The 9,350-nt window shown below is 40.0% G+C and overlaps 1 protein-coding gene across 1 annotated transcript in view; it reads left to right on the forward strand.

The window, feature by feature from the left end:
- LOC111328723 (BOS complex subunit NOMO3-like) overlaps positions 1 to 347 on the forward strand; it is a 24,213-nt gene extending 23,866 nt beyond the window's left edge. Inside the window, exon 38 of the mRNA XM_088727535.1 lies at positions 1 to 347. This exon is cut by the window's left edge and continues 211 nt beyond it. The gene's annotated coding sequence lies outside the window, so the exon portion shown is untranslated.
- Positions 348 to 9,350: the final 9,003 nt, after the last annotated feature.

Below are 9,350 nucleotides of genomic sequence, written 5' to 3' on the forward strand. Positions count from 1 at the left end.
AGTAACGTCCATTTTATATTTGTATGTTTAAGCTGCCCCAAGAGTTTTCTTGGTGTTGACGACGAGTGAATACTTTGCATCGACACTGCTCATTGAGCGAGTTCTGTGACGCGCTTGGTACTCTCGCGATGATCGCTTCCGGTTGATACGTTCTGTCGGTATTGTCTTCTGAACATTGTTGTCCTCTGAATATTCTAAGAAAGATGCAAAAACTATGGGTTAGTCTCTGTCACTCCTTGTTGCTTCCAGGAGGAAATCAGGTCTATCATTGTTACCGAAATCGATCAAACTTTAACCACTAGATGGATGTTCCCCATTGAAAATGTAATAAACTTGGTTAATCATCAGCTTAGAGTTTCGTAAGAAAACTGTTCTACTTCTTTACGGTGCAGTTAATTCTTAATCCTGTACACCCTAACATCAGTATGCATATTCTCCATACTGTTCTCTATACAATTCCTAAGATGCTGACAAGGAGAATTTATTTAACAATCAAGATCTTCTTTAGCTAGTGATCATTTCCTTCATTCTCGTGACCTTAACCTGTGATTCGGGGGGGGGGATATTTTGAGGAGAATTTAAATGCTTGTCACTACTAGCGGTTAATTTGTTAGGGAGTAGTGGGTAAAAGTAGGTAAATCACCTCGGCGAAGTACTGACCGTTTGGAGTATCAGCCCCAAGTCAGAGAAAAGTAGTCCGACGAAGGGTTGTCTTCGAGGAGGATGAAGGGTTATGGTGAATGGGCGCGTCCCTTCTCTCTTTTCCGCCGGAAGTATTTCTCCAATTACCCATTGCTTTCTCATTAGAGCTACTTAGGTTAACTTTGAGCGATCTCTAACTTTGCGACTTGCCATCGAAAACTGATATACTATCGTTTTTGAAAGAACAGGTCATGTTCTGTATGAAAGCGATCCTTAATTTTGCTTCTATTTGCGGGCTTTAAGCGCGGATGGCCATTCGAGGGGGCTTTTAATCGAGTAGTTACAGGTTTTTTCTTTTTTTCTTTTTTTTTTTTTTAAACAAACAAGTAAGAAGCCTCTAGATCTACTTACGTAAGGTATCTCTGTTTGTTAACAATGAAGATGACCTTTTTTTCATTGGTATGCCTACTGACACTCCACCCCACGTTTTTCTGTCCCCGTGTGTCTCTTCCGTGACAGAGTATGACCGTCGGGAGGGTCGGCTGCGTTCATCGTCCACGAGTTTTCCAACATGCCAGAACAAAATAAAATCGTAGCGCCGCTTCGGTGTGTTTGCTGACACTCCACCCCACGTTTTCCAGCCCGCCCTGTGTGCGTCTTTGGTGAAAGACTGTAATCGTGAAGAGACTCGGCTGGGCTCGTCCTCCAGTAGTTTTCCAACATGGCACCGCCTCGTACGAGATGCACGCACGACATTTGCACGGCACTTTGTGACTATTTTTACCCCAACCTTTTTGGGCCTCCTAAATGTTAAAAACGTTAATGCAGCTTTCCTATAGCGGTTGTTTCTATAGAAGTAAATGGCCGGATTCACTAGAGCGTTAAACTGGAGAAAAATCTCCGCCCATCGGAAAACACTAAAACTATGTAAAATTGGGAAGAAATGCGCAATCATTAAGACTGTTACCAAGGGAACACTGAAGACAAGAACGGCTATTGTCACAAAAAGCACATTGTGGTTAATTTTGCTTTCTATTCTTGCTTTCACTTGAGCATTATCTCGGCCGATTTGACTTCCCTTCAGTTTCTGCGTTTCGATGTAAACCATACGATAAAAATACGCCATTAGAGTAATGCCCACAAGCCAGACAAGAAAAACGCTGACTTTAATGGCCAGGAGAACCACCTGCTGAGTATCAGATGCTGTAAATGTGACATAAAACGCGACTGTTAGAATGGCTGTTATCCAAGCGATCCCTGCATATCTCTTTACGCGTTCCTTTGTCACTATAACTTTGTATTCCGTCCATCTCGCTATCGCCACATATCTCTCCCAAGCTATTAAAATCAAATGATTAAAAGATGCAGCGGCAGTAGTGTACAGTATATAAATGTTTGCACACAGCAATCTTTCTGATAATGTTCCTCGAACAATGAGCGCATCAACACTGATTGCCATTGGCATAGAAACTGCACCTACCAAAAGATCGACCATGGCCAAACTAGCGATCAAAATGTTGGAATTTGTCTGTAACTTTCTTATTTTCATGATTGCTACAATTACCAAGATGTTTAAACAAATGGTAAGTGGACAAGAAGCAGCTGTGACGGTGATTGCAAGCTGAAGGGAAGTTTTTCCCTTGGAGTTCTGGATAAACGGCGACATGTTTAGGCTAAACTTTGACGATCTAGAGGAATTATCCATGTAATTTTCTGTGCTATTCATATTTGTTACAGTCATGGAAACGTCCGATACTTAAGGTCGACGTCTATTTCACTTGAAAGGATCCGCATTATAAACTGTGATGCCTGATTGCAATCCTTGTAAATTGAATTTTCATCCTTGATTGCCTTTTTTGTAAAGCCTCTTATGATAGACTGATCTCCATGACAACAGTCGTGGGAGTTCTTGAGAACATTTCTCATTGCAGATGTTTGTATCTTTAAATAGAATTACATTTTAAAAATAATCCAGAGGACGATTGTTTTTAGATTAAAATTAACCTTCCAGTTAGTGTCCGTTTCCTTTGTCTTGGTTGCTGACATATCATCCCTGGTTTATACCAACCAAAACTTTTTCAGAGGCTACAACACTACAGTTGGGATAAAAAATCAGTGAGATCCTTTGGAATTTCCTCGTTGGTGAAAAGTCTGATAGAAACTGTCCTGTTGGGGGCTTTTATATATATAGAGAGACGAAATTTGAAGCTTTTCTCGTCTTGAAAGCAGTGTTTCTATATTATTTTCACCTTTCGAGAAATAATTGTTTTGAAATTTTTTTCTTTGAAAAACCATTTTACTATTCACAGTATGACTGATGTAAATACTGATGTTGAAATCGGCATTCGAGACTACACCCCAGGTCTCTCAGGGTAACCCAGACTCACCTTGGCGTTGACAAGGTTACAGATTGGGCTAACAGCTAAAGTAGCGCGAGATATGACGGAGAAACTTGACTATAAAAGTGAAAGTGCAGTATTTACTCGGGAAAACAATCGATTAGGTCTTAAAGCCAAAATTAGGAATAAAAGCTAAAATTGCACGAAATAAGGAAAAAACTTCTTAAGGTAATGGGTAAGAGTGCAATAAATACTAAGAGAAAAAAACAATGTAAGAGATAAATTGTGGAAGCCGTACAGGTATAAATCGCAGAGCCCCCAAGGCAGAAAAAATTTAAGGTTTTTTTCTTTTTCAACTGCTTATCACGTTTTATATTCTAACCATTAATAAACCCCACGTCGAAAAGAATTGAAAGCCAAAGAATTAACGGCCAAGAGCTAACGTCAGTTAAGCGCAGTCGCAACTCTTCCGTGCGCAAGAAACTACAACTGCTTTGAAGGAGCATATACTTTTATTCAACAAAATGTTTAGTCGCCATGTAACCACACCTAGCAATTCTGTTTTGTTGACTTCGCTTATATTTCAACTCTATCTTGTCAATTAAGCACAGTAATCTTAAAATTCCGAATTGACGTCTGACGTTTTTGCAGAAATAAAACGGCCTCAAGTATGATTACCAACCACGACATGTGGTTGTCACTCAGCAATTGAACGCAGACAACCTGACAGAAGAGAAGCGCAAAATTTCCCCAGTACTTGATCGTTCAAATGTGAAATTCTCACTCAAGTCACTCAAGTCTCGTCCCTTATTTGCTGAAATTTAGCTCAGTTCTTAACTTCTGCGATAGCATTGCGAATTCATTTGCCTGGGCGGTCAATAGGGACCTCATTATGAAGCAGTCTATGTTCTCTCTCGGTTGACAACAATGCAAAACAAAATTGAGTTTATCCTGAACACATTTCCAATGACAGGTAAAACAATATTACCTTCTGTTACAAAAAGGACTCAGGATGCTAGAGGATTCACGAGGAAAGAGCTGCTCTTGGCTACGCCTCAAGCAAGTACTCTCCAAACCCTCCAAACTCTCCGCGTGCTTCACATCTTGATGAGAGCACGTGGTAAAGAGAGGTTGGAGCATTGAGTCAGGGATTTTTTTGTGTGGAAATTTTAATCTAAAACGACGTTAACATCTCATGACATAGGATATAATGGCTGTTGCGTCCTTGAACTTGTTGGAACACAATTTTTGATGGACCCTACCCCTCGTCTTCTTCCTTGTCCTTCTGTTTTGTACCTTACTGATAAGTACTACGGTTGTTTATTGCTCGTACCTTCACGGACAAATTGACTATTCTTTTATACGTTGGCTTGCTAATGCGGAAGGTTTGGAGAGCATAAGAGATGTTTTAGAACTGCTCTAGGCGCTGCAAAGGGTAAATATAGCTTCTCGAGTTCTCTCCAAACTTCCCAACTGCTTCACATCACGATAATCGCAAAGCTGACGCATGTACCGTTTGGGTTCTTAAGATTCTCGACGGGGTATTTTTATCCTATTGAAACAGGAACTCCCATCTCTGCTTTGCATAAAATGCAGCAGAAAGGATTGCTGTTTAAAATAGTTTATCACCGGGTACCAGTGGAGAATTACCACTTATCCGAGACAAATCAGATCTCGGAAGATACAAGACCATCGGTTGAATTAGCAGAGGTATTATATAGGTGTAAATATGCTTTCTTTGGAGCAACAATAAGTGCACCCGAAAACTTTTTAAAAATCTAAAGTTGCGAAAAGAGGAATAGATACTAAGTACATTTAATGTTTTCAAATTGGAAAAATGGCAAAATTCAAAGGAAATGGACTGTACACTTTAAATGATAACACGGAACATTCCTCCACGAAAGAACGGTATGGATTAAACCAACATATGTTAATTGCAGCACTGACCAATTTTTCTTCCCGTCCTTCCATGGACAGACTTTGCGCTTTGTCGCTGGGTCTGAGATACGGGAAAGTCGTGACGAAGTGGCAAGGCTGGCCAGTTTTAGGGTTTAGTTGGTCTGTGTGTGGGCCTTTTTACTCCTGTACACATCTCTTGCATGGACCGTTTGGGGTTTCATGATTGGTCCAATAGTTTATATCGACAGTAATCATTGTTTGATAATCTCGGCTTGTTGCCGCACAAAGATCTTTCTTCATCTCCACCATCACCGAGTAAATATGCAAAACGATCTTCCCCATGGGCTGGGAAACGGAGAGGAAATTCCACTGAACGCGGTAAGATACCGGAAGACTGTACGTATCTACAGTACTATTGGTCCAGATAACATTAATTGGTTGTAAAACGTTACAGTTTTAAGATATGTTAATACAGCTGTATGGCGAGCTCAAGGAGGGGAAGAGGAGAGTTGGTCGGCCCGCCTGAAGGCCTGCAGCATCAGCATCTCAATTTGGGAGAAGGATGCTCAAAACCGAACGGCCTGGCGCCGCCGTGTGAGTCAGTCGCTCAAGATGATCGACAACCGCTTGGAAGAAGAGACCAGACAACAATGCCCGGCAGCGTCGTGCGAGTAGTCTCCTCGCTTGCTTCAACAGCTCCCAACTCTCTCACCTGTCCCAACTGTGGCAGGATTTGCCAACACCGCATAGGACTGTACTCGCATCAAAGAAGCTGCCGTCCTACTCAACAATGAGTGACAGCAGGTAATGCTGGTTATTCTGTTTTCACGCTGCTGAACCAAATTCACGACCCTTAGAAAAAGTGCATTTAAAACACAATAGGCTGGAGTGCTGGTTATTGTGTTTTCGCGCTGCTCAACCAAACTTGTAAAACTCCCAAAAAATCAAAACAGCTTTCCTTGGTTCCATCCTAGGTTTCAATGTAGACTCTATCAGGCTGATGTTGTCCTGGGATTTCTTCCTTCTTCTGCCTGGCATAACTCATCCCGGCCTCTATCCAATGCATGTGGTTCACGTAACCGTAACATTACTCCTATTTTTTTTCAATCAGTTGTTTTTTTCACAGATCACTGATATTGCTTACACCACCAGCAGTTTTGTTTACAATCCCTCTTCATTAATTTTCTTTTCTGGATTACTTATTTGAACTTTCGTTGCAGTTACTGTGATGCTTGGTATGCAACAATAAACGTTAAAAAATGGTTGTCATCAATTTTCACTTAAGCTCTTTTCTTGGCTTTTTAAGTGCATTCTCTCTCTAAACCCAGTCATCTGTACTATAAGAATGAGAAAATTTCGTGTAGCTATCATTCAGATGTTAACGACAAAATCTATTGCGGTAGCTGAGGTACTTGAGAACAAGATATTTGGATCTAATCACACATATGTATAAAATATAGTACGCGGGACTAGTGCCAGAATACTGAATAAAACTGGGAAACACACTAACGAGCGCAGAACTTCGCAGAGAAAGTGAGCGCAGTGAAGAAAATTAATGGTAGTCAACTTCCATGGATACGAGAGAAACGAAAAAGGAATAAAAAGACTTGTGCTAGAAACCGTTGGAAGAGGTCTCAATCCCCTTTGGTTCTGACACGTGGATTCATTCGTGTAAAAATTAGGATGGTAGAAAGGTTAAGCTATCTTTGTCAGCAATTTAAGCAAAATATTGCTCGGTACATTGATAAGTAGTTGGATCTTAGAATGGATTTTTTATTTTTTTATTTTTATTTAAAAAGTAATTTTTTTATTTTAATAATGGCATAGTACTTTTGTTCCGAAGAATACAAGATATCACAAGATAATTTTCTACTTATCTACTTAGATCAGTTTGAATTGTCGGGTAAATTCCGCATATATTTATATAACGAATGCATGAATTCGCCTGCCGAACTTGAGACGATCGGAAATCGATTACAAATTTTCAATTGTTTACGCCTGACATCCTGATTCTCCAACCATCCCGATAGCCCTCCACGAGCTAGGAATGTCGGTGGAGTGAGTGAAGAGAATACGTGAGATCATTTTACTCAGCATAACCAAAAGTACTCCTGAAAAAATCTAAAAAGGCCTCGGATTGTGGACAGAAGACCAAACACTTAACGTTACTACTATATTGTTTGTTTTAGCAATGGACTCATCAATATTTGTTCTAGCGTTTAAACTGTAATAACTATCACTGACACTTTTATTATAATTGCTTGTCCTTTTTTTAATTTGCATGCTAAACATTCGGGTGATAGTCGATGTGGAAACAGAGCGACAATAAATAAAAAAGCTCTCCTCAGTTGCATCCTTAGTTTCAATGTGGGCATAATCAACCCATTGTTACTCTTAGTTTCAATGTGGGCATAATCAACCCATTGTTACTCTTAGTTTCAATGTGGGCATAATCAACCCATTGTTACTCTTAGTTTCAATGTGGGCATAATCAACCCATTGTTACTCTTAGTTTCAATGTGGGCATAATCAACCCATTGTTACTCTTAGTTTCAATGTGGGCATAATCAACCCATTGTTACTCTTAGTTTCAATGTGGGCATAATCAACCCATTGTTACTCTTAGTTTCAATGTGGGCATAATCAACCCATTGTTACTCTGTAAGATTTCCTCGTTGTTGTACCTAACGTGATTATCCCTCCGTTCATGCGGTTTATCACGGTAGCCCCTATTTCTGGTAAATGTTTGATCAGATCCCATCTTAATTCATTTACTGTTTTGGTTTACCTATGATATGGTTTGGTAGTATTCGTTGTAACCTTCGTTTGAAAGTGAGTTTGTTATTAAAAAGGTCCGAATAGGAATAAAAGTCACTTAGGAAACTATAGCACCTGGAAAATACCTCGTGGCTCTAATCCGACTATGAAACTTTGCTGAGAAAATCCGGAAATTTTAATCCATTTTGAGGACTGTACCTTCGACATGACCTGCACGTTCAAATACTATGAGAGAACTTAAAATTGTGATTTTTGCTTGGCTGGACTAGTGTGAGTACAGAGGCAGCTCGTAACGAAGAGTGGTTTCCTGTAAGCACAAATGTATATGAGAACCTCTGGCATAAATTGATTCTATTTTTACCAGTTGGATAGGTACTGCTCTTAGAGAGGCTACGAGTATCGTAATATGGGCATGCCCATCGATTCCTTGATGTGAGCTTCGTAAGGGCGTTTTCCTGACCTGCCGTTCGCATTCAGTTTGATGATTGTGATGTATTTGTGTTTTAATTTGACCTACCTCCTCTCCTTTTATATTAAGGGGCACATAGATTTAAAGTAGCTTTTTTGTATTTTGATCCGTGGAGTTTAAATAAATTGGCATCCGCATGATGCGCACGGTAAGAACGTGGAAGGGGAAGTCCTGAGGAAATTGCCGTCAATTAGGAAGGCTTTCCCAAAGAAAATCAAAATGAAATTACCATCAAGTTGTCCTTTTCATATTTAGCTCTTAAAGCCCTTTTCTATAGCTTTTCAAGCCAAAATCCGAATACTTTTCCACTCATCCAGTCCGCAAATCTTCTTGGATTGTTGGCTTTCCGGCTCTACACTCCAGTAGACAATACAACTTCTGAATCGAAAAGCAGATGGAAATATATAATCATGATAGTTGTTTCACTGTATTCGTGCGCCATGAAACAATGTTAGATAAGAGACAAGGGGCGAATCTCTCCACTCAACGTCAGATAACGAGAATCAACATTCAACATGCAAAACACTACATCACCTATTTGCGACAACTGATTTCTGCGGGCTTAGAGATTCAGCGACCAATCAATGTTCAAGGCCAATCAAAATTCTTTCCATATTTGTTCTTAAAGTGCTAAAAAATAAGCTAACCTTCCCGGCGTCCTAGTTTTTGAAACGAATGATACCGCATGTTTCAGGTCCAAATTGAAAGAAGAACTCTTGCAAAAAAACTTTCCAGCAACAGTTTTTATTCATTTTTTGCTTCCAACGTTTCAGTAAAGAGAGTATTATGATTCTACTAATTTTCTTTATCAAGTTCACTTTCTCCGTGCATACGTACAGTCAAACCTGTCCTAAGCAGTCACCCACGGGGAATTGCGGGGTGACCGCTAAATTCAGTGTCAACTTCGCAATACCTAAACTACAGCACTAACTACTTTCAATGACTGACTCTGAAAAACTGGTTTACTAACTTAGAACAGACTCCCCTCAAGAGGTGTCAACCACTACCGGCTCCATACAAACGACTCATTCATTAACATTACAAACGAACCGAACAGAACGACCTAGCTTTACCGAAGGATCGAAACAAACCAATCACGACCGACTTACGCCACTTCAGTCTTACAACCAATAACATCACGGCAAAACTGACGAATCATTTTACACGAACTGGACTAAGAACATTCTACTGACAACAACTAATCGCTTGACTCTGATGATGAC

Source organism: Stylophora pistillata, chromosome 7 (assembly GCF_964205215.1).
Source record: "Stylophora pistillata chromosome 7, jaStyPist1.2, whole genome shotgun sequence".
NCBI lineage: Eukaryota > Metazoa > Cnidaria > Anthozoa > Scleractinia > Pocilloporidae > Stylophora > Stylophora pistillata.